General features: G+C 45.1%; 1 protein-coding gene across 1 annotated transcript in view; it reads left to right on the top strand.

Annotated features, from left to right (window-relative positions):
* Arid5b (AT-rich interaction domain 5B) overlaps window positions 1-24,019 on the top strand; it is a 174,596-nt gene that overhangs the window by 108,841 nt on the left and 41,736 nt on the right. The gene's annotated exons all lie outside the window — the stretch shown is intronic.

The raw sequence follows: 24,019 nt of genomic DNA on the forward strand, positions 1-24,019 counted from the left end.
TGGTTCTCAACTTTCCAAATGCTGGGAATCTTCAACATAGTTCCTCAGGTGGTGGTGACCCCCAGCCATACAATTATTTTCGCTACTACTTCCTAACTGTAGTTTTGCTACTGTTGTGAATCACGATGCAAGTATTTTTGGAGACGGAGGCTTGCTTGGCAGAGGGGTCGTGACCCACAGATTGAGAACTGCTGGGGTAATAACCCTGGTTAGCCGAGAGTGAGACATTTGAAAGTAACAAGCTCCTACTAGAATGTCGGTATCCAGACTTCCCTGGCTCGGTTCCTTAAGTTTGGTGAGCCCTTTCCTCTTTGGCTTCCAGTAGTCGCCATCCATAGCATGTAATTTATATGCCCCGAAAGGAGAGTTGCATGCATGCATGTGTGACATGGAGCCCTCTTCACTCCCCTCATACAAAAAAAAAAAATTTTTAATTTAAAAAAATTTTTAAAATGGCGTGTGTTTTAGTCACACATGGGACAAGCTATTGCCACACGTTGAGTTATATTCTTAGACCAGAAAAAGAAGAACGTACTGCCAAATTGAAAGAGTCATTCAGTTTAAAGTGGATTTGAAAAAGGTACACAGGCCAGGGATTTAAAGCAGATGGTCAAGTCAGAAACAACAGACTCTTGGTCACATCCAGAATGAAAAAGTCAGCGGAAATAAAAAGGCAGATATCTGCCACCCTGAAGAGGACAGGCGGGAACATGGGCGTCAATCCACTTCCGGAAGCCTTACCTGTACAATTAAGAGGAGCAAATTCTTCTGGACAAAGATAAGTTTATTTCTGACCTTCCACCCCAGCCAGCCACAGATATTTAACCAACAGAGGCCTGAAGGATGCCTTCGGCACGTTAGAGGATGCAGCCAGCTGGGGAGGCTAGGTCAGTCTCTGAGCTGGTTCCTGAAATAAAATTTTGTGTGATAATGACGCTATGCAACAGACCAAATCTAATGCTGTTGTCTGCGGTAGTTAGGGCAGCTTCCCAGAGGTCTTTAGCTTCAAGGATGACAGGAAAGACTAAGGGATGCTCGCACTATGTAGGTGCTTGTGTCATGAGTAGCTTTAACCCTGACAGGACTTCCTCAGGAAAGTGCCCTTCATCTCCACAGGCTATGGGATAAGGGAGCTCTGGGTAAGTGTTCTTCCCGACACTGTGGTCAACTCTGGTTAGGCATTAGGAAGCTTGGTGGGTAGTTTTCACACCAGTGCCCTCTTTCCTGTTCACATTTCCACAGCATCACCTAACTGGCAAGCTCGATCCTCCTGGTTGCTCCAGGAGCCTCTGAAAGGCAGGAGGGAAAACCAAGAGCCTGGTATGGTTGGATGCATAAACTGTTGTTGGAACTCGTGGAATTAAATCCGATGGAAGATTCTGGAACACACCAGTGCTTACTTGGACCACTGACCCTCTTTAAGCATTGTAATAAGGTGCTGAGCTCCAGCCTTCCTGTGCCTTTAGAAGCGAGGTCTTCTTATCAGCAGCCCTGTTGTGGACTCACTCTAGAAATAGAGGGCACCTGTTTCTGTAATTCACCTGAGGCTATGTTAGCTAGCATCTGCTCCCTTCCTCCTTGTCTGTTCTCAAGTTGCCTAACTTTTTTTGAGTTTTCTTATCTTTCACAAAAGAGTAACAACACCTGCCTCCCATGGCTGCGGCAGGGTTGGCCAGGATTATACGATGCGCGGGAAACGTTGCACTGAGCCTCCCTCTCATCCTGTGGTCTTTGAAATGAGAGAGTAGCGTTTATGCTCAAAATCAGAGAGATGAAGCTGGAGCTGTACCCTCTCCCATTTCCACCCTTTAGACTGGTTTAGAGTCTCAGGTAAAGACGAGAGAACTTTTAGCATCTTAAGAAGATAGGAAGACACCAAATTAAGTGCCTACCTGACGGCACAACGCTACACTTTTTAACCTCATTTTCCTTAGCATTGAAGTTAGGATAATAATCCTCTCAGCACGGACTCTCCCATTCATCCATCCAAGTCCCCAGGCTTCTTCTTGTCCAAGTTACCACTCACCAATTCAACCAATGTGTAAGGAGAACTTAGTATATACCAGGTACCTCATTAGCCTTGATTCAACCTTACTTCAATCAGTAGACCTAAAACCTTAAAAAAAAAAAAAAAAATTCTAGACAATGAGGATATGCAGAGTAAACAAGTCAATACACAGATGTGCGAGTGTGTATGCGTGCCCGCGTGCACATGCATATATGTTTGTATGTGTGTACACATGTGTAGGTGGATGTGTGTGCATGAGCGTGTATGGGTGAGTGTGCGGTGTGTAAGAGAGTAAGTGTGTAGTGTGTTTAGGAGGCAAAAGGTGGAAATGTGGAACACAACTGACTCTCCATCTGACTAAACTACCACCTGTTGTCTTTGTGACAAGAGTCGCGCATGCTCTGTGCCTTGACACTTAATGGCGACACCCCCACTCTTTTTTTCTTTTTTTTTTCTGAGACTTATTTCAGAAAGCCGGGTAGAAGGAACCTTTCTGTTGGGTTTATAATAGCAATTACAGGCTGATAAGAGCAGACCATTCATCAAGCGCCCATACCTCCGGACTTTTATCTCTTTGGGTCAAATGTTTCCTGATTGATATTGACTCCCATATCTTAAGCAGCTCTGAACAGATAAGAGGCTAGAGAAGAAATTCCTTTGAAGGAGATTTGACAAAATTATGTTTTCTGATTTTTTTTCCCTTTTGAAAGGGAGATTAACTTCCCATTGTTCTTATTAAAGAGTACAAAAGCTACCAAACCACTGAATTGAGGAAAATCTAGAAGAGTTTCCATGGGTAGATATTGAATCTGTCCCCACTGCATGCAAATGAACACCCACAGTGTATTTCATTCCTTGTTCTGAAACTGTTTGGACAGAACTTTTAGAATATGGAGCGTGGCCCTGTCCAAGACACTTAGGAATACACATTGCCTAAAGACCAGGCAGGTACTTAGTGTACAGAAAGGTCTTGCTGGAAACTGCTGTTGGAACGTTGTTTTAAAGGGCAGGAGGACAGGTTTGGGCACCTCAGTTAATAGCTTTCCTTTGAAATGACCATGAACACTGTGATGAATCAAGTATGTACACAATTAGAAAGTGTATTATTTCATTCTGAACAGTAAGCACCTTCCAAAAGGCTATACACATCAATTAAACAAGCAATACAGTGGCCGGTCGGTCACATAAAATTATATTTAATAAACATGTCATCTAACAGAGAATCACACACAGCTCTCTCAACTTTACATCTCGAGATTCATCCCCACTGTGTTTTTACTTCAGCCAATCTCATGGTAAAGGGACCATTTATCATCCTGGTTGAATTCAGCGGCATCGTTCTGGGCCGATTCACGTGGCTATCTTTGAAAGGAGTTTGAAACGGGGAGACTGGTGGTCATTTTTCTAATGGCTTTTTAGGGAAGGCAGTGCAGATTTGTCTGCCCACCTTTATTCGTTTATCTGATTCTCTACACGCTTGGCCATTAGTCCTCAGGTTATGGTCTTGCTGTTCGTCCCCTTTTGTGTCTGCTGCCTAAAATGAGCTAGGTGACCTGCATTGCTGTCTCCCGCAAGAGCGGCCGGATATTACAACAGAGGAGTAATTAAAAGAACATACCAAAGACAGATGTCTCTGGAGCATGCCGCTGCACGTTGCAAAGCCGAGGAGCCACACCACAGCTCCTGTATTTATACAAAGCCTTGAAGTTGTCTCTGTCTAAGGAAACAAGCCATCTCATGCGGGCTGACCCCAGGCCAGTGGAGCCAAAGCACATGGGAAGCTTATTTGCATTTAAATGGCAAATTGGAAAAATAGTCTAAGATATTTGATAAATATGTTCCAAAATGGCTTTCATTAAATGGAAGCCCAAGATGGTTATTTGCATATGGTGAAGGCCTTACGAATCTCCTGTGTTCCTTGGAATAGGTAATAACAAAATAGCCGAGTAACAATAAGCTGGCTACCTCATAAGGCCCCTCATGTACCTCTTCTCACTACTTCAGAGGGGTTCGGACACGGGCTGGGTTACCTCATACTGAATACTTCTCCTCATTCCCTGACTGAGCCCATGGACTACCCAGCTGGGCAGAACTCCAAAGAGAGTGGCCCCAAAGCCTTCTCTCCCTCACGGATTGAGAACTGTGCCTCTCATTTGGTTCTTGGGTTTTCCTTGTTACCTGTGAGCAAATGCAAGCGAACAGGACAGTTTGTCTACCCATTTATACACGTCCAATTGACATTTGTTGCTTAACAACAATGTCATTGTGTGGAAACCCACATGAGGAAATGTGGCTAGCGCAATAAAGAACATAACAGAGTGTTACCTCCAGGCACTCACATTCCAGGGTGGAGACTTTTAAATTACAATCATAATGATGAATAAATACTATCATGGAGCAAAGTGAATCCTTCCTGTCAGATCTGGTAGACAGAGAATATAGTTTTATTTTTTATTTTTTATTATCCCCTTGATTATTTTACTGGAACTCATGTAACAGGGGCCTGGCACATGTTACCAGTGACTAATATATTAATCCCACTCTCCTCTTCAGCTGTGTGGGATTGTCAGTTGAGTCAGGGTTTAAAAATGGGACTCGGGGAGATTTGCTCTAGATCTGTTGACTAATATCAATTAAACCCCAGAACATCACAGATAAATTGAAGATGTCTTTTTCCCCTCTTCTTAAAGACCCAAAGATGCACCTAGCCAATAACCTGTTCCATGTCCTTAATAAAGAACAGGCTAATTAAAAATTGTTCACTGCCTGAAAATGAATAAATGAAGAATCATATATTAAAATCAGCAACTTCCTTTGGCAGAAGGAGCTGAATGTGGGCTAGGGGGAATGAAAGGAATAATTGTGAGCTTTTTGTCATCCAAGATGACGCATATAAATGAAGGGTTGTGTCACCCTGACAAGGCACAGGAGGGCGGAGACTCTGGGCAGGGTGGACAACCTGGGTTCGTGTCCGTAATACAGGAGCGAAAAGGAACGGAGTCTGTGTGTTGTTTCAAATCCGAAATGCCCCTGGAGGGTCACGCTTGGACTGATTGCTCCCATCGAGGGGCGCTATTCTAGGAAAGCTGAGGAGCCCTTAGGAGGCGGGGCCTAGCTGGCAGATGCAAGCCAATGGGGGTGCGTCTTTGAAAGTTAGCACTTCTCTGGTTTTGCCCTCAGCTTCCTGATTGGTCATAATGTAAACAGTCCCGCCACCACGAACTGGCCTGCTCCACAGGGGTGATGGACTGAGTCCTTCTGAAGCTGAGGACCGGAATAATCAATCCTGTGCTCCCAAAGCAGCTAGTGCAGTTTTTCTTCTCTGTCTGTCTACTGAGCTGTTCACTGTTGGCCACACCGCCTCTAGGCCCCAGGCCTGTGCCTGCCGTCTTGAATCTGCCTGCCTTCCGTAGGCCTGTGATGTGGGGTTCCTCACCTGACCATGCGATTGTCTCACAGTAAGACTTCAGGGGTGCCTCCTTTGGGTTCGGTACAGCCCGGAAATTCAGGACTTCCGTGAAGTTCTGGGACGTGCTGTGCCCTCCGCTGAGACAAGACCTCTGCATGCAGGCTCCCTGAAAAAGAAACTCACCATTCTGAGTCCTCAGGCTGGCGGCTTCTCCTCCCCTCACGCAGCCCGTCCTGGGAGCGTCGCTCTTCCTAGACATCTTCCCCGATGGCTCCGGGAGGTCACCGCCCTGGTGGCGCTCCCGAACCCTTACTTTTTCCTTTATACCGCTCATATCTTTCTCAGGACCTATTGGAAAACACCACGTCCCCTGGGTGCAGCTCACGGGTCTAAGGTAACAGCTAGGCTTAGTCTGTCTTCGTTTGGAATACTAACTAGTCCATAGTGCTCATTGAGCAACCTTATGGGGAGTGTGTACCGGTTCCCACTGCATCCTGCTTTAGATAAGCCCCAGCTTGCTTGTGTGGCAAGGCAGGCTGCTGTGTAGAGTCAAGTACAGAGCCAGAGCTGAAGGTCGGGGGATGCGCACTTTTGAGGTAGAGGCAGGAGGATCTCTTTAAGTTTGAGGTGAGTTCCAGGCTAGCTAGGGCTCCACAGGGACACCCTGTCTCAAAACCAGAAAAGAATAAAGAGGAACGTCACAGAGCCAAGGCTATGAGCCGTGAGTGCGTGTGGGTCTGGGGTGCCTTGTTCACCGACCACTGTGGCCTGTGTGCTCCTAATGTCTCTATGTCTCAGATTCTACCTTTTAACATTGGTAATAAGGGCACCGCCCAGCTCAAGAGGATACTACAAGAGAACTTAAGGGTGGTGGGGTGCCTAGCTAGCATCATACACCTGCAGAGGATTGCAATATCTCCCCAGACTGATCTGCAAGCCTGCCCGTAAGACTGTCTGGCATGGCAGTGGGTACACAGAGAGGGCTAGGGTCTGTCTGTCCAGAATATTCTAGAGCTATGATGCTCTCACTGCCATTTTCTTTCTCTTCCTCCCTCCCACCCCCCTAACCCTTATACACACATCACACAGAGACTGCTCTCCATTCCAGGGAACCCGCGGCCTCTCCCGCTCATCTCTGTGGCTGTCCCCAGCAATGGTGAAAACTGAGGATTTTATTTGTTTATGAATTTATTTATGCATTTTTCTCCCTTGATAACTTACAGCCTCTTTTGGTGTGTCAGGCTTCATTATTCTCAATATTTTTTTTTTCCAAATTAATTTCTGAGGGAAGACACAGTGAAGACAAAAAGAAGTCAAGAAATAGTGTGAGCGCACGTGTAAGCTCTGAGGCCTGGGTGTCAGGAAAGCAACAAGAATAATGGTTAGTGATTACGTGCAGGGCACTAATCAGAGCCCTGAATCGCTTATACATAAGGAAATGCATTGCCCCCGTGAGCCAGATAGTGGAAAGGCCATGAGATTAGTCCCATTGACCCTTCATCCATGGCTTCGTCCATGGCTCTCCACTTAATATTCACAGACGACCAAGATCTCCTCGCCACAGACCTTAGCTTTGTTTAGTTTTAAATGTTTGGCTTTGATTTATAGAAGGCTTTGTGGCCAGTCACGACGTTGGAATGTCAAAAAGAAAGTGGGTGGGTGGGGTTAAAGTATGGGGGGGGGGACATGCTATAAAATGAAATGTACGTTTACTGGTAAGAAACGAAGAACATTTGGCATCAGCGGAAAAGCTGAGTCTTTGATGTGGAAAGCAGAAAAGTTCTTTTTGTTTCCATTTGGGTTAGAGAAAGAGATGATCGTTCTGTGATAAGTTCAGTGGGTCCCGGAGCTCAGGGCAATAATCGATGAGCCACGAGTTGTCCTGCCCGGAGGATACGGGACTATGAAACACACATGTGTGGACAAGTGTGGGAAGAGAGGCGCCCCACCGCAGGAAAAGCAGATTGAATAAGAGTTCCCCTGGCTTTTCTGTGAGGCTTTGTTATGTAACGAGGCGACTTACATGTATGAGTGGGGGGTGCCGGGGAGGGACAACGGAAACACAGCAGCGGAGGAAAAGAATCTTTTTTTTTTTTTTTTTTTTTTTTTTTTGGTCTAATCCTGTGACATACAGAAGCCATCAGCCTGTAGCCACTCTCTCCTGGACAGGAACCGAAGAAGTAAATGCCCTGTCTGAAGTGGGGTAGGGTCTTCAGTTTTAAACAATTTCTCCCTGTTGTTTTGTTTTGTTTTGTTTTGTTTTGTTTTAACGCTCACACAGTTAATGCCTCTCGCATGTACTCAACAATAGTTGCCTAGCAACCATCAAGCAGTCTATTTAGAAGGCAAAGGGTCTAAAATTGAATGAGGAGTGACTGTGACTCAAGCTGCAGCAGAGATGAGCAGGGTTTCTGATACCGCTTTCAAAGCGTAAGCCCCACCCCCATCCCCAGCAGCCAAGCAAGGGGCCATCTGGTCTGACACCCATAGAGACACACACAAATGTCCTGTATATCTTGGACACTTGCAAAGAGGAAAATATACACTACCAGAAGGATCTCTGTGTGTCATTTGACCGATTTTTTTTTTCCTTCCTTCAAGCAATCTGCTCATGCAATCCCTAATGGCTATGTGTCTGTGTAGTTAATACCGTCACCTTGACAGGATCGAGAAACGCCTAGAAGATAAACGTGATCATGTGCCTGTGGGGGGTGTTTCTAGATTGGGTTAGTTGAGGTGGGATGACCCACCCTAAATGTGGGTGCATCATTCCATGGGCTGGGGTCCTCGACTGTATAAAAGAGAGAATTCATCTCTCTCTGCTTCCTGACTAAGAACGCAATACAGTCGGACTACCTGACTCTCTCGCCACCTTGATGGACTGTACCCTTCAACTGTGACTAGATGCAAACTCTTCCTTGCTTCCTTAATATACTTTCATCCGGTATTTTGTCACAGCGAGGCGAAAAGTCACTCACAAAGGAGCCAGTAGTGTTCTAGAAATCTCCTGAGATTGATTAGGCAGCTTCTCTGGGTAGGTTTAGGATCTTGCAACCTTGAGCTCACTAGGAAAAGAATATAAGTTCATCAGTGCGTCCTCATCCCTGTGGGAAAGTGTCTACGCATCTAGGGACTCTCATAGCCATATCTTGATCAGCAGCCATAAATTCAGGTGAGCAGAGATACTGAACAGAAGAGGATCAGGAAGAGGAAGAGGGAAGAGGAGGAGGAGGAGGATGGAGGAGGAGGGGAAGGGTACCTGTCACCAAGCCTGAAGACTTGAGTCTGAGAACCCATCTAGCAGAAGGAAAGAACTGATTCCCACAGGTTATCATCTGACCTCCATTAGTGCCATGGCAATGTGAGCCCACCCCCAATAAAAAAATAAGTGTGATTTTTAAAAAACATTCTAAAAGAGTATGCGCCCAGAATAACACATTTGTGAGTCTTTAAGAAACACCACTACTCTCGTAGTTTTCAATTACCATTGATGTGTGTGTGTGTGTGTGTGTGTGTGTGTGTGTGTGTGTGTGTAGGTCACAAAGTGAGTGACCTAAAGTGCTTTCCTCTCAACCTTGCTTTTAATTAGACTGGCTGCCTTAGCTCTGCACATCTGCCTGTCTCCACCCACCTGCACCACGCAATGCCGTGGTTACAGATGTGGGACTCAATACCCAGCTTGCACATGGATGCTGAGGAATCCACTCCAGTTTTCATGTTTGTGTGGCAAGCACTTTATCAACTAAACCGTTCCCCCAGCCCCTCCACTGATATTCTGTGTTTCGTTGTGCAAAATGAAGTAGCCTGCTAGACATACTTGGTCCATGAATCCCCTTCTTGTCCAATGAACTTGCCATTTCCCAGACATCAGGACTGAGGCCTGGAGAGCAGGGAATGCTTAATCAAAATTAAGGGGGAAAAAAAAACAAGGCCTTAAAGTCAAGAACTGCATTAACTCTGTTGTTTTATCACCAGCTGTAATAGCACAGTCAGCTCTAGGCTTCCAGTCTGGTAGACTGAAATCTGGAGCTTAGCAACAGAGTTGAGCCTTGGATTGGGGAGCAGAAATAAAGGCCCTTCCTTCCTTTCTGCCACGTGACCTTGTCCTGACTTGTAAAGAGGTTGGTTTTGTGTTCTTCTCTTTTGCCGTATACAAGCCAATGATCTGACTCACTGGAATGTTCTAGAGAAAGATCCCAGAGAACTTTGACCCTTAACCAAAGCTCAGCCTTCTTGAATGACCTGCCTTGGCTAAGACTGCCAAGACTCTCTCCTCTGCTCACTCTAATCAAACCTGTCAGATTTGTTGTCTGTTTATTGGGCTCCTGCTGTGCCCAGAGCCTTCTGCATGGTGATCCTAGGTGGAGAGGATTCCTCCCCGATGTAGTCTTAGGTAGGCAATGCTTACCTATGTGGTCATTCTCGTCTCTCACGAGACACACATTCTCACCTTTTATCAGCCCAGTCGCTAGAGGTCCTATTTTGTAGACAGCCTCACATCACGGCTTCCAGAAAGGCATGCTGATGTTCACATCAAATGATACCATGCCTCTGTTTGCTTCTTTTTACTCCCTGAACTCTGCAAGGTGCTGAACTCTGCTGCGGGATCAGGGGTCTCCGGGTCATCCATACCTCTCTCTTTAGCCAACCCTTGGCTTCTGAACTGCTCACTGGGACGTGTTACTTCCAATGCGTCTCTGCATATCCCTGTGATAGTAATGACCTCTGCCATGCACTGGAGCCTTGAGTCCCTGGCACGCTGTCCAGTATTGCTTCACTCATGTTCTTTCTACATCCTAATCTGGGAGAATAGCGCAACCGGGCCTTCCTTTCAGTAAACGGGTACACTTATCCCAGAGAGAGCTGAGAAGTTGCTCATGATTGTGCAGTTGCCATCTACACGGCAATGAATGGAGAGCCAGCGGCACTCAAAGCTGTCCCCTCCCTGCTTTCTTGTGAGATGTGGATGGCCAATAGCAATCTTACCAACTTCACCAGTGGGAGACACATGAATGAAAAGATCACACACATACACACACACACACACACACACACACACACACACACACACCTTTTCATATCCTTTTTTTTTTTTTTTCAGAAGCTGACTCCAAAGGAGATTTTAAATAAGGATTTTAAAAAATAAAGGGGACAGTACTGAGTGAGCTATATTTAATTTCAGGAAAGTGTCCCTTGCTTGTGAACATAATCAGATTACTGCCACCTCGAGTGTGTGTGTGTGTGTGTGTGTTTTCATAAAATGGGTGTAGCAGTTTCTTATTATAAAATTAAGATAGCGTGGAACACACCTGGGATGGGTGCCAGATGAGGCAGACAATGAACTGTTATGTAAGGTTGGGCATAGATAGCGTGGGACAGAACACAGGCTCACTGTATTTTCTCCTCCATTGTCTGCTCTTTGCTAATGTTTCCTTTTCAGTGTGATTGCCTCTCAGTTTAATAGTGCTTGCCACGCTTTACAGAGCCAGACGCAACTTAGTTACAGCCCCTTCTCTACTAAAAATACTGCCTGTATATATCCAACTGCAGCCCGACATGTTTAGCTAATGGGTTACTCAGGAGCTGTGCGCTTATATAATTAAGCGATGTATGTAATTTCGTGTTAACACATTTGCAATGTGTGTTTCTCTGGTGATTGCGATGCTTTATTCCATGTAAAGCGTGACATTTTAATTCCCGCTGAACAGTTTTCTACCTTGATTCGCCTTGTTTTTTGTGACAGGGGATTATTTTGCAATCAAGATAAAAGCATTATTTGGGAAATTTCTAGACTATCCCATTACGGGGAACTTTTGACTACAGATTAGTCTCCTGTTCTATGGATCGCTGTTTTAAAAATCTTTATTGGAATTTCAATTTCATCTCTGCGTTATCAGTGTGCCCAGATTGACATCTGCAAGAACTTGTTTTTTTTTTTTTTTTTAATACAGCTTTGTAGAGGTGGAGGTCTTTGAAAATCCCACACGGTATGACATCTCCCCCACAAAAACATTTCTCTTTCTCTTAAGCGCCCTGGCTTTCCTAGGCCAGAGGCCCCCTAGACCAGCAGGCATCTCCGTGGGTGCTGCGCACACTTCCCCCTGATGAATGGGGGTCCTGACTGAGGGAAGTTGTAGGCACAAAAGTGAGCTGCCCAGGGAGGCCTGCCACTTCCCTGTCTTTAGAGGTATCTGTTTTCCCCAGTGGAGTCAGCAATCTGGGCAATTTAACAAAGACATACTGGGCCAGGGGCTGAACGATGGATGGGTGGTAAAGACCACTTGTTGCTCTTGCAGAGAACCTGTGTTCAAATCCCAGCACCCGTGACTGACTAACAACCACCTGTAACTCCAGCTCCAGAGGGTCTGATGCCTTCTTCTGGCCTCTGAGGGCACCCCCACATACATACATCTACACGTACACATAGATACAAATTTTAAATCTTTTTGTAAAGGATTTACTGAAGCTCATATTAAGTGCCACGCACTGGTTTCAAAACGCGTGATGCAAAGTTACGTGTTCCATAACCGTTTATATTAAGTACCTACTGTGAAGGTGCCTTGCTGATCAGGACAGACATCGTCTCTTTAAGTGTCCGCTGAGACAGACAATATGTGATAGGTAGAAACCTGAGGGAGGTGGACAAGGTCACCCCATGCAGCTGGAGAAGAGCCAGGCTAGGGCCTGGTCACTACTATGCCCTGTTTTTAAACTGATCTCTGGAGATCTAAACCCAGGTCCTCACGCCGGTTCAGCAAACACTTTACAAACTGAATCATCTCCCCAGCTCTCAAGCTGTGGAATTCCATCCCTCTGTAAATGACCCAGAAGAACTCTGCAAGTCGCAGAGCCTTGGATGCACCAGCTCCTTGCTGTGGTCTTTGGTTTCCGTCCAGGTGATCTGCCAAGCAGGGATCCCCACATTTCACGTTTTATCAGGTCTCTCTGGCTCTGCATTTTAGAGCACCGTCTACAAGAACCCTCAAACCTAGAACACTTGGAGCCTTGGAACGATCCTAGGGTACTAGCGGCGGCGGGGACCAAGTCATTCAAACCTGTAGCCATGTCTCCAGGGATGACACCTAGAAGCTCTGTCTTGTGTCCAGGCCCCGCCCCCACCTCCAATTCCTGGAGCCTGAAGCAACGCTTAATAATGCCAAAAGAATGTTTTCAAATTGTCCTCCTGTTGATCCCAAAGAATGAGAGCCCTCACATGGTTCTGGTTCGAGACCTGGGCCAGAAGTCCAGTTGTAAATTTAATCAGAGCCTCTGTGAAGGCTTGTTGCCCTACTTCCCCTGATTTAAAGCTGTTCAGTTTTCCCATCTGCAAAATCGGCAGACGACACCTCCCTCCCCAGACGCGTCCATCTTTCTTCCACACAGGGTTGTTATTCTACTGGGGGCAAAATATCATATTTCCTACCATAATAGGAATTAAACAAAAGCCCTTTGAACACAAGTCCTGTGTGTAAGCGCCTGTGCTTAAAAGTAGATGCGCATCAGAGGCCAGCAAATACCACCCCTCCTCTATTATTATTATTATTTTTAAGCTAAACAAGGCTAGCTAGAGAATTCATTTTGGAATTTTTTTTTTTTTTTAAAAAAAGGACATGAAAGAAAGGGCATTTTCAGCTCGCACAACAGCACACACAAAAATAAGAACGATCGTCTTTTGCTGAAGAAGGCACAGCTGTTTAATTTTATAGTAAAATTATTTTAAGGACTTTGATAATTTAAAGACCGGAAGAAAAAAAAAAAAAACAACTGGACTAGAGGCCAAGTCAAGATAAATCTGTTCCTAAAATCATTTTGGAATCACAGAGCATTTGGGTTCATGCTGGGCGGAGAAGTGGTTTTATTTAAAAAGACTGGAGAGCTGGTGCATTTGCTGGTAATCGGAAGAGAGAGGGTGTTTGGTTGTTATGTTCCGGGCTCTGCAGCCTCGGTCCCCCAGCTTCTCTTTCAGCTGCTCAGTTTGCTTTAATACCAAGTTTGTTTGCTTGGGGGGGGGAGTAGGCCTATTCAGCAGGAAACTGTCCAAAATCATACAGCAGAAATCAAAAAATCAAATTAAACACCAAATTGCATAACTGATTATTGAATGTGGAATTCGGATTTTAGAAAGTGTTGTTGTTGTTGTTGTTGTTGTTGTTGTTTTAGAGGGCATGGAATGATACAGTTTATCCTTTTGCTTTGCCTTAGAAATTCCAAGTTTCTCTATACTGCCTATTGTTAGAAACAAATGAATTGGCCTTTACTTTTTTTTTTTTTAATGATTTTTCTTCCATATTAGGGAGTTATCCAGACATCTTTTGTTGGTTCCTGTAATTCCAAGCCAGTTGGAGTATCAGCCTATTTTTGGCTATGAAGAAACCTTTAAAACGTGGGCATGATTTTTTTTAAGGCTATAAAACTCATTAAACTCAACTGGCTACAAAAATCCAACAGCTATGGCCATCGATACAGTGACTTCATTATGTTCCAGGAATACATTGTTCTAACTTCCACACAGAAAGCCCCACAACCCTTGCCCCACAACGCCTGACACCATGAAGGAGGCCTAGTAAAATGATAATGCATATAAAACAGCCCAAAGTGGTGGCTCGCACCTGCTCCCCTCCGAGATCAATGCTCTACCTGTGTTTGATTATAAACTTTCTTGTTCCCTGGGTTTTTATGGTCATGCCACTGCATCACACGGACTGACCACAAGAGGGCGATGGAGAGTTTGCTTAAGGCTAACAAAGCCAGAAATGGTTCTAATAACAAGCTAAGTGTTTTTAACTTGCTAAGGATTTATTTCTCTGCCTTTCGATGGCCACACTTGCAGCCTCTGGGTTTCCCGAACAGCGAATAATCCAAATAAATTTCTTCTGAGAGGAAATACAGACAGACTGATAGAGACAAGGACTTTTGCCCAAATAAGGAGACTTTTTTTTTTTATGGCGACCCCATGTGTTAGATAACCATCTACTGACAGTTGGTCCTGAGTTTATAAGGCTGGATGCTGAAATATGCATGCCATGTGCTGTAAAAAGAGTTTGGGGGACAAACACAAATACTTCTGCAGTTAGATATCACAAGCGTACAGATGGGGTGCCTCACAGGAGGAAGGTTGAACCCACCAAAAAATGTCATTAAAAACTATTATTTTAAGTATCCTACAGTGAAATGTGCATTGTTCATTGTGTTTTGTTGATGATGTACTGGTCTTGGTCTTTTAGCCCTCTGCGTATTAACTGTCTTAGATGCTGTCACAGAAGCTCTCGCTGTTTGAGAAAAGAAAAAGATTTCCTGGATTTATTTCCATTGTGGCCATTACTATTCCTGTGTGTTATAATCGGGGTCATTTTTAAAATAAAAGGAGGGGGTTCATTCCAGGAGAGGGCGTAGCTTTTTATTGGCTCCTCATATTTAGTGGTTGGTTGGTAGCTAGCTACTGTTCCGAGTGGCTGCTGTCATGGAAGCCTAAAGCTGAGGGCCCAGAGAACAGACACTTACTTCAGACCCAGTGACTGGTTATATGGAAGGAGAGGATAGTACGCTAGCCTGGTGTTGGGCGATCACTATCAGAGCAGTGTCCGATGGCCTTTTTTCTCTATTTTTACTTTTTGTTAAGCGTTATGTGGACACACATGTGCGCGCTGTGTGTTGTGGGCACAAAGGCAGAGATCAGAGAACATCTTTATAGAATTGGATCTCTCCACAGAATCAAACTTAGGTCGCCGGGCTTGCATGGCAAGGACCCTGTCCTTAGTCACCCGGTCTTCTTTCTGCGGCCCTTTTGATGCGAAGGATGACTAAGGGAAAGCTCCCATCTCCTCTTTGGTTCCCAGAATTGAAACCTCCTTGTTTTGTCCAACTTCACTGGGCTTATTGGCAATGCATCATGTGAAACTGTGGGACCTGAGGCAGCTGAACCATGCCAAGAAGGTCATGTTCTTGCCTTGAGGGCTGACTATATCTGACCCCTCTACTTGCTTTCAAACAAAATCTCGAAAAGGCAAACACAGTTGGACTGAAAACTTATTCAGCAATTTGTGGTCGGGAAACTTCTACTTAGGATTAGCAAAATCACTCAAGTTCTGTTTTCTCATATAGCGTCTGCCCTGGATGATTAAAAAGGCTTCCATTCTACCCACCCTAGGTTGTCAACACGCGAAAACAGTTCATGAGGAGTCAGCCCCTTCCTCCTTCTCCGTCTCCCTCCCTCCCCCCATCCTCAATCTGTTTTCACTTGATACCTTAGTTAAGGAACTTACTGTGCTCACAACCTCATCAGGGCATTTCCTAGCCTTGAGCCAATAATTACCAGTTTTGAAATTTGCAGCTAGTTCAGCATCAGCAAGTTTTGGGTTACTAACATCTGTCCAGGACTGTCCTGTTACAGCAAATATACCTCTGCATTTGACCAGAACTTTGAGTTGTGATTTTGCCAATTGTTCCAGCTTTCAGATGTTGCTCTGGTTTGCTTGCCTTTTTGAGTCATGTCCAAGGACACATCTATGATCTTAACATTGTATTGTTGTCCAAACCAGCATCACCCATGCAGAAGATAACACAAGCCATCTGCCATTTAAAAAGGAAAACATGGAACTGATTTTAATGATATATCTTATTCAATCCATTATAGTCAAAATATTGTTATCATCCCAATATGTACTTGATTTAAAATGCTGTCAGTGAGATCATTTGTTTTTCTGACTCACATGTTGAAAACCAATGTGCGTTTTATACAAAAAATACACCTCAACTTGGGCTTGACATTTCAAGGGCTCTATAGACACCTGTGGCTATGGTTGACTGTATTGGATGCAGCAGCTTTAAACAGTGAGAGGAATGTTTTCTCTTCCACTGACAAGGGGAAGCTTCACCCTCTTCGATGGTGGTGGTGGTGATGATGATGGTGATGATGATAGTGATGATGATGGTGATGATGATGATGATGATGATGATGATATGATATCCATGGTATGGTTTCCACTAATATCTACCTTGCTTTTCTCCTCTGACACAAACTCTCATTTCCAATGACTAAGTACTCAAGCTTACCCAGCCCAGTTACAATCACCTGTCCCTACTTAATGTATCCCTGTGAGCAGAGGGTAGGGGGGCGTTGGGGACTTTGTTTCTGCCTCTGCACATGCACCACATCCCAGGCTCCTGTCTCTTCTCCTTCTGGACCCTCCATCTTGCAGTTTCCCCTCTCTTCTACACAGTCAGTGAGAGCCTTGGTGCCACAGAAGGGTTGTTAAGTGGCTTTTCGGGATGATGGCACCTGCAACTCCTTAGAGGAAGCTCGGGGAACATGAACGTGTTTTTCACAGCATCCTGCTGCCTCGAACAGAGACTTACCTGAAGAAAACATCTCGGGATGCCAGACCACAAAGTAGTAGTCATCGTGGGGTGGAGGTATTATGTGCAGGTGTGTGCATGGGTTCTGTGTGTAGAAGCAGGTGTTTGTGTGTACATGCTGAGGAGAGACAACTACTTTACTTGTCTTTGGGCACTGTCCACCCTGGGGTGTTAGTTTTTATTCGTTTATTTTCTGAGACTTGGGCTCACCAGTTAGACTTGGCTCAGTTAGCCCAGGGACCTGCCTGTCTCTGCCTCCCCAGTAGGAAACTACATGTGCACACCATTGTGCAGGCTTTTGCACATGAGTCTGAAGATACTCTTATGGGGGATACAAGCCCCACACTTGTGTATCAAGCACTTTATCAACTGGGCCATCATTCCCGCCCTACTTTAAAAAAAAAAATTATTACACTTTTATTTGGGATGTCGTGTACCACCAAGCACTTGTGGAAGCCAGAGGCCAACTTGCAGGGGTCAGTTCTCTCCACGACATGGATCCTAGGGGTTTGAACTCAGGTTATCAGTCTTAGTAGCTAACACTTTAACGCAGCAGGACCCCAGGCCCTTATTTTTTTAAAGGGAACAACACTATGTGTTAGATTATTATTTCTGATGGCATTAAGAAACTGAAAACTACCTTCAGTACAACCCTCTTTTGGGTATCTTTTAAAAGAAATTGGGACCGCATCCTTTAGTTTTTGTGGTGTGGCTTCAAGAACTAAACTGTCTCTCCTAGGGTGTTCATCTATGTCTGTAATCATTTAAATATACCCATGCTAAGCCATGTGAACACAAAGAAAACAAACATCATAGAAAACCATTTATTTATATCCAGTGAGCAATGTTTTCTTCATCAATTGGCAAATCAATTACCTTTGATGTTAAAATTGGACAATCTCACTTCCAAACCTGGAGAGCTAGCTGAACAAGAACGCTGTGTTTTCATGTGAGTCTAAACGTGCTCTCCTATTTACTACTCCTCGTGAAGCCATGTGATGCGAAACTTTCAGTTTGGAGCAGTTGTGTTGGATGGGAGCACCTCAGCGCATATCAATCATAGGCAGGCGTGAGCGAGTTTAGTGGCGTCACCAAAAGAGAGACAAAAAAAAAATGTCATTCTCTGTCTATGAAGTCCTGTCTTTATAACCTTCAGAAATTGTGGAAACGAAAATGTCCTCAAAAGCATGTCCACAGTGGATGCTTAAACAGCCTTAAACAACAAACAGACAATAATATTAAGTTGCAATTCATTCTTGTTAGTGGTCGCATGCTAAGATAGGCTAAATCTGTGTTTTGCTTAATGTTTTTCAAAAGATGGGGAAGAACTGGTTTTCTAGATAATGTACAGCAAGGGTTTGAAACAGCACATTTTTTTCTAACTATGAAGTGGTGTGTGTGTGTGTGTGTATGAGAGAGAGAGAGAGAGAGAGAGAGAGAGAGAGAGAGAGAGAGAGAGAGAGAGAGAAGAGGAGAGGAGAGGAGAGGAGAGGAGAGAGGTTTTCCTCCACTGGGAAGCCCAGGCTGTCAAGAAGTGGCCCACTAGGCTTCTGGAAAGAGGGACAGTCTGAGGACATGTGACCGTGTAGGCTGGAACCATTGCGGTACTTGCAGAGACCGCTCTTGGCATTGCTGGGTCTGAGAGTTTGTTACAAGACTCTGAGGCAGGGGATGATGTGAGGATGGGGAGCCAGAGACTGAGTTCAACAGGAAGGCCTAAATCATGCTGTCAGTACGCCGAACCCAGCTATACCTATGGGTGTCTTCTCTGTCGTGGCACCTCTCTAAAAGTCTGGAACATTCTGAGGCGGAAGAGTCTTTCCACGGGTGGGTTCCTGAACCTTGGGAAAACTATGAGGAAAACCAAAGGCCTGGGTCACATCCTGGCCATAGTGAACTAACTACCTTGTTACCTGAGAGTTAAATACATTTTCCCCCAAACAACTCTGAGACACACCTTACCACCCCTGAGAGCGCCCACAGAGTCTTCCATCAGGAATAGTTTTCCTCTCAAAGACCTGTGAATGGCCAACACAGACCAGAGGGAGCATGTGAGACTATTCAAGGTCCGACATGGATTTCAAACTCCTTTCCTACTTCCAGAACCTTCTCTCTAAAGGGTCTAGCCTCTAACAGCCTAGAATCTCTCCCAGCTCCACAGCCAGGCAGACCTCAGAGTTCTCCAGTTTCCTCCAAAGACGGTAAGAAGCCCACACAACCCATTTCTTAGCCAGTGTCCTGTGTTCATCTTTCTCTAGAGTACACTTGGAGATTGGAGAATCCACATGATGATTTTAAATTGTATCTAGATCATGCCCGACCATTTGTATCTGTCTCCCAGGGAAACCAGACTAGATAGAAATCAGCTTATTTCTAATGATAAGCCCTGACGAGTAAAAAGGCTTGCTTGTTTTTAAATGCAGGAGTACATGGAGTCACATGGTCTCAAACCAATTAGCAATACAGATGAGCTAGCAAGCCCTGTTCCATTTATGGGGTGGGGGAAGGGCCACAGTGAAATAATCTGTGTTTTTAAGTGTTTCTGAGAAATGAAGACCTCCAGGGCAGAGAGAGAGGGTGTATCAGGAAATAGCTATGCAAATCACATGCCTGTGAAATTACTAATACGTTGATCCGAGGCATTAACAATGGCCCAGCATTCAGGAGTATGAACCAAGAGTGAGTAAGACCAGGGCATGTTTTGGATGAGATTGCAAGAGTGTTTACTTACATGGTTTGCTGAGCAGTCAGTGAAGGCCATGGCTGTTTGGGACTTCCAGCCGCCCAGTCAGTCCAGGTAGAGGGTGCACACTCATACACTCCACTCTATTTAGTGACACAGAGTGATCCGGGTTATTTTAACAAAGAGCCAACGTGGTCTGGGTCTCATAATACCGGCTTTATTTTTATTGGTTTATTTTCTCATCCTCTTTCTAACTAAACAACTGCTCATCCTCTGGGAAAGCAGAGGAACATGAATCTGGCGAGCCCAGGGTTCAGTGGAAAAGCTAAATTGTAGTGAGTGCCAGCATCAGTGGAACGTAGCTGGGGCTGCAGTGCCTAGGAAACTCACAGCCCAGTTCTCCATGAGACCAGTTACCAGCCAGTATGACCACAAGACAATTCATCCAGGGCATGTGACCTGCGGTTGTTCCAGGCGATATGATCTTGGTGGCTTTTGAAAGTGGTGGTAGCTTTTAAATCTGGCCCTAGAATCTGGGCCCTTATCTCTGGGTTTCTCCTTCTAATGCCTTTATTGAGGGAAACCATTTTAAAAGGAACTACCAGCGAAATGACCGAGCGCCAGAGCCCTGGTGATGTACAGCTCTACCTGCGGCTTGCCATTCGTCAAAGTTCAAGTGTTCCTGTAAGACCAGCTTGTGCCTGGGAATGGCCCTGGGTGCTCATAGGTCAGGCGGTCCATCTCAAGTGTTTCCTACTGGGCATGGAGGGCTGTTTATGGAAAACCAGAATAAAAATAAACCCGAAGAGTCCTAACTTTATGTGGCAATCATGTTTGGTCAATTCAAAGAAAGCGTCAACCATGTAAATAGGCGGGGAGGACAAACATGCCCTCCATGGAAGGATACTTACTGGGTTTTGAAGTTAAAAAAAAAAAAAATCTCAGGGAATCATTTATGAATTCTTATGTTAAAATGTTGGCTCAGTGGTAAAGCCACGAGGAGGCCTGAGAGCTTTTAGGATGTTTTTGTTTTTCCCCCAAGTATTTAAAAACTGAAATTCTGTAAGAGATTATCTGCGAAATGCCTTTCTTTTATTACGCCCATAAATTTTAGGAGTGGCTTTGATCAAGTGTTCTGCCATTCCTGGTTTCTACATCTTTGACTCATACATTAATAACTAAAAACATTCATCCTATTTTTGCTAGACTGAAAGAGGAAGTTTCTAAATAGTCAAAAGGGAAACATTGAAAATAGAACGCGGTAAATGATAACTAAATTAGGGGAGGTTTCTTTTTTCTTTTTTTTTCTTTCTCTCTTTTTTTTTCCTTCCAGAAAGAGCAATACTCCATGCTGAAACTTGCCAGGGTATTTTAAGATTATTGTCTGTAGAGAAAAAGACCCAGCACCTCACTGTGCTCAGAGGAAAGGCATTGCAGAAATGCAGCATATTCTCGGGAACAGAGAGCTGGCATAGAACAATATCGGCCAGGACTTAAGACTTCCACCAGTGGGCTTTGCTTTCTGGCTCATATTTAAAATACACATTCACAACTTGAAAATTTCAAGGAGTTAATGCTCCACTCACCTCCTGTAGACATCGACCCCTGGGGGTCCACTCTTAGGAAAATGATGTTTGCTTTTTTCATTGCCCTATTTCCAGGTCTTCCTGGCCAGTAAGACCCTATGTATCAGTAGACCTCACAAAGAACTTCTCTAATGGATATGTAACTGCATTGGGCGGGGGGTGGGGGGGTGGGGGGGTAGGGGTGGGGGGGGGATGGGGGGCGGAACAGGGGAAAGCCCCTCTGCAAAATGGAAGAAAAGGTTGTTGCCTTGCTGATGAATCAATCCAGCTTTTAGACCCGTTGTCTTTGGGGGACTCCAAGAGCACATAAATGGCATTTTAAAAAAAAGATGGCCATGAGAGGAAGAACGCAGCGGGGGGGGGGGGGGGGGGGGGGGGGGGGAGCAACGTCTAAGCCAAAAGCCATTGGCTTTGCCAGCTTGCCAGTCACTGGTTACATATCGTTGTTTTATTATTATTTTAAGAATCTGGGCTGACATGAGTCTCCCACACCTGAGCTGCCTGACCACATATAACTTGTCTGAACCCATAGCAGAAGCGACTGCCTGCAAACACCTGCTCTTATTTATTTATTTATTTATTTATTTATTTATTTATTCATTCATTCATTCATTCATTCATTTTGAGTAAGCTGACCCTTTAAGAAAAAAGAAAGTAAGGAAAAACTGTTGTACTCTACTGTCATGAAGATACACTGTCCTACACGGATAAGAAATGGTTAACAAAAGAAAACAATGTCATTAGCAGGGATTCGATGTCAGAGTGTCCCTGAACATGGAGGTAGCTTGCTTCTTAGGGGGTTAATGTTTGGAAAAGCAGCTGCGGGCTGCTTAAAGCGAGCACTCTTTAATTGGCCCTGAGGAAGATGGACAGATGGACAATTGGAGAAGAAAAGGATTTTGGTTGTTGGTTTCAACCACAGAGATCTCTCACCCATCAGCCAGAAACTTACCACCATCACCACCACTGTAAAAGGGACATGGGCATGACACTTTGACCAAAGTTTGACTGGTCTTCATGGGTTGGATGGGAGTCTTGTCGCCCATTGCTTAGTCAGACCTGAAGGGGCCCCTGCTGTCTGTGAGTCCATGAGAGGCTGGATGCACGCTAGGCTCACAGAAGCAGACGGTGTCTGAGGGTGTTTGGGGCTGTCCAGAGCTTGTTGTCGACTGCTGTCGGGGTTAATCTGTGTACTCATTAAGAGGTGGTGTGAACGTGTGGGCACACAGAGAGAGCTTAGGAAAGAGACTAGGACCCTGGGAAAATGGCAATTGCCTGGGTAGCAATCCTGTTGCTGATAATCAGTTGTGTGGTCTGAGAATGCTGACTTCCCCTCTGTCTCAGTTTCCTGATCTGTAGAATGGGGATGATGATAATGGTTTGCTGTGAGTTTTAGAGGAGTTAACTATTGGAGGGCACAGCCATGGCCGGCACTCAGAAAGTACCAAGGAAGAAGGAGGCATTATTGTCTTAACGAAGGTAATGTTGAGGGCATTCATGCAAAACACAATTACTGAGGGGCTGAAGAGATGGTTCAGTGATTAAGAGGTCTTGCTGGTCCACCAGAGGATCTCCTGTGTGTAGGTGTGTGAGGGAGTGCAAGTCCCTCAGAAGCCAGGAGAGGGCATCAGATCCCCTGGAGCTGGAGTTACAGGAGGCTGTAGGCCACTGGATGTGGGTGCTGAGGACTGAACATAGGTCCTCCGTAAGAGGAGTTTGCACTCTTTTAACTGTCGAGACATCTCTCCAGCATCAAAATAAAACCTTAAGAAACAAACAAACAACAGCAAAGCCACTTCCTGAGCTCTGAGGACCCAGGCGGACTACGCTGGGATTCCAGTTACACGTACAAGTGAAAGTAGCTGGAATGTGGACAGCTTTACAATGTCACTTGCTCTATTCGGAACTGGAAAGAGCAAAGCTTCGACCCGAGAGGTCACTCTTCTCTTAAGCAGAGGCTCGCTCCAGGTTGAGGCTCGGGATCTTGGTTTTGACACTGGCCTTCCAGAAGGGAGTAAACATAGTCTCCAGGATGGCTAGAAGGTAGAGGGACGTTTCTCGAGTAAGTGAATGAAATGCAAAGTTCCACTTCACCTCGACCACTACAGCATGGCCTTCACTTATCATCACTGGTCTAGGGAATGACGTCTTTCTCTGCCATAGAGGAAAATTTCAGACATAGCCCGGGAGCCAGAATCTTCGTTATTTGCCAAGGGCCTCAATCACAGAGCTCTACTGGGGGTCTTAAGAACCCAAAAGGTCTTCTGTTGCATTACAGGGGGACTGGTTGCCAGTTCCTCATGCGCCGCCGCCGCCACCGCCCCTGTGACATGTGGGGTAAGGCTATGGTGAAGGCAGTGGTTTGACGGTCGTCAGGAGCCCCCAAACCTTGGGCTTGTCTTTGTTGTTCCAGTGTTACCTCAGGCCACAAGCTTATGTGGCCAGAGCATCAGATGTAAAGTGTTAAAAATTCCCAGGGTGACACATGTATCACGTGATCCGATTGGCAGGTTCCTCTCGTGCGGATGTGAGGAGTATGTGGGCATTTGTGTTTCCATTAGTCATTTGTTCATTCAACAAATTCAGGTTACACAAGGCTACCTTCCCTAGTGTTATGCAGATGAGAGGTAAATCCAATGGCCCTACCCTTAAAGATGGCCCAGTCAGGTATAATAATACCCCGTCCAAAAAAAAAAAAAAACCAACAACACATAATGCAAGTACTTCTGCACAAAGACAAGGAAAGATTTGCATTTGCATGTTCAGCAATGCTGGGTTGGCCCGCGCATACCTAGAACATTCCAGCGCCTGACCAATGAAGAACCGAAGACCCCTCTTCACAAGACTGTATGTAGGCTTGTGTGATCAGGATGCTAGGCGCACCTCTGTTCTACATGTGTGGTTCTCTGAACCTTCCGGGTTCTCTGGCTTCTGAAAACAGCCTAAAAGATGAAGGAAATCGACCTGGTTTAGAGATG

Source organism: Peromyscus eremicus, chromosome 16_21 (assembly GCF_949786415.1).
Source record: "Peromyscus eremicus chromosome 16_21, PerEre_H2_v1, whole genome shotgun sequence".
Taxonomy (NCBI): domain Eukaryota; kingdom Metazoa; phylum Chordata; class Mammalia; order Rodentia; family Cricetidae; genus Peromyscus; species Peromyscus eremicus.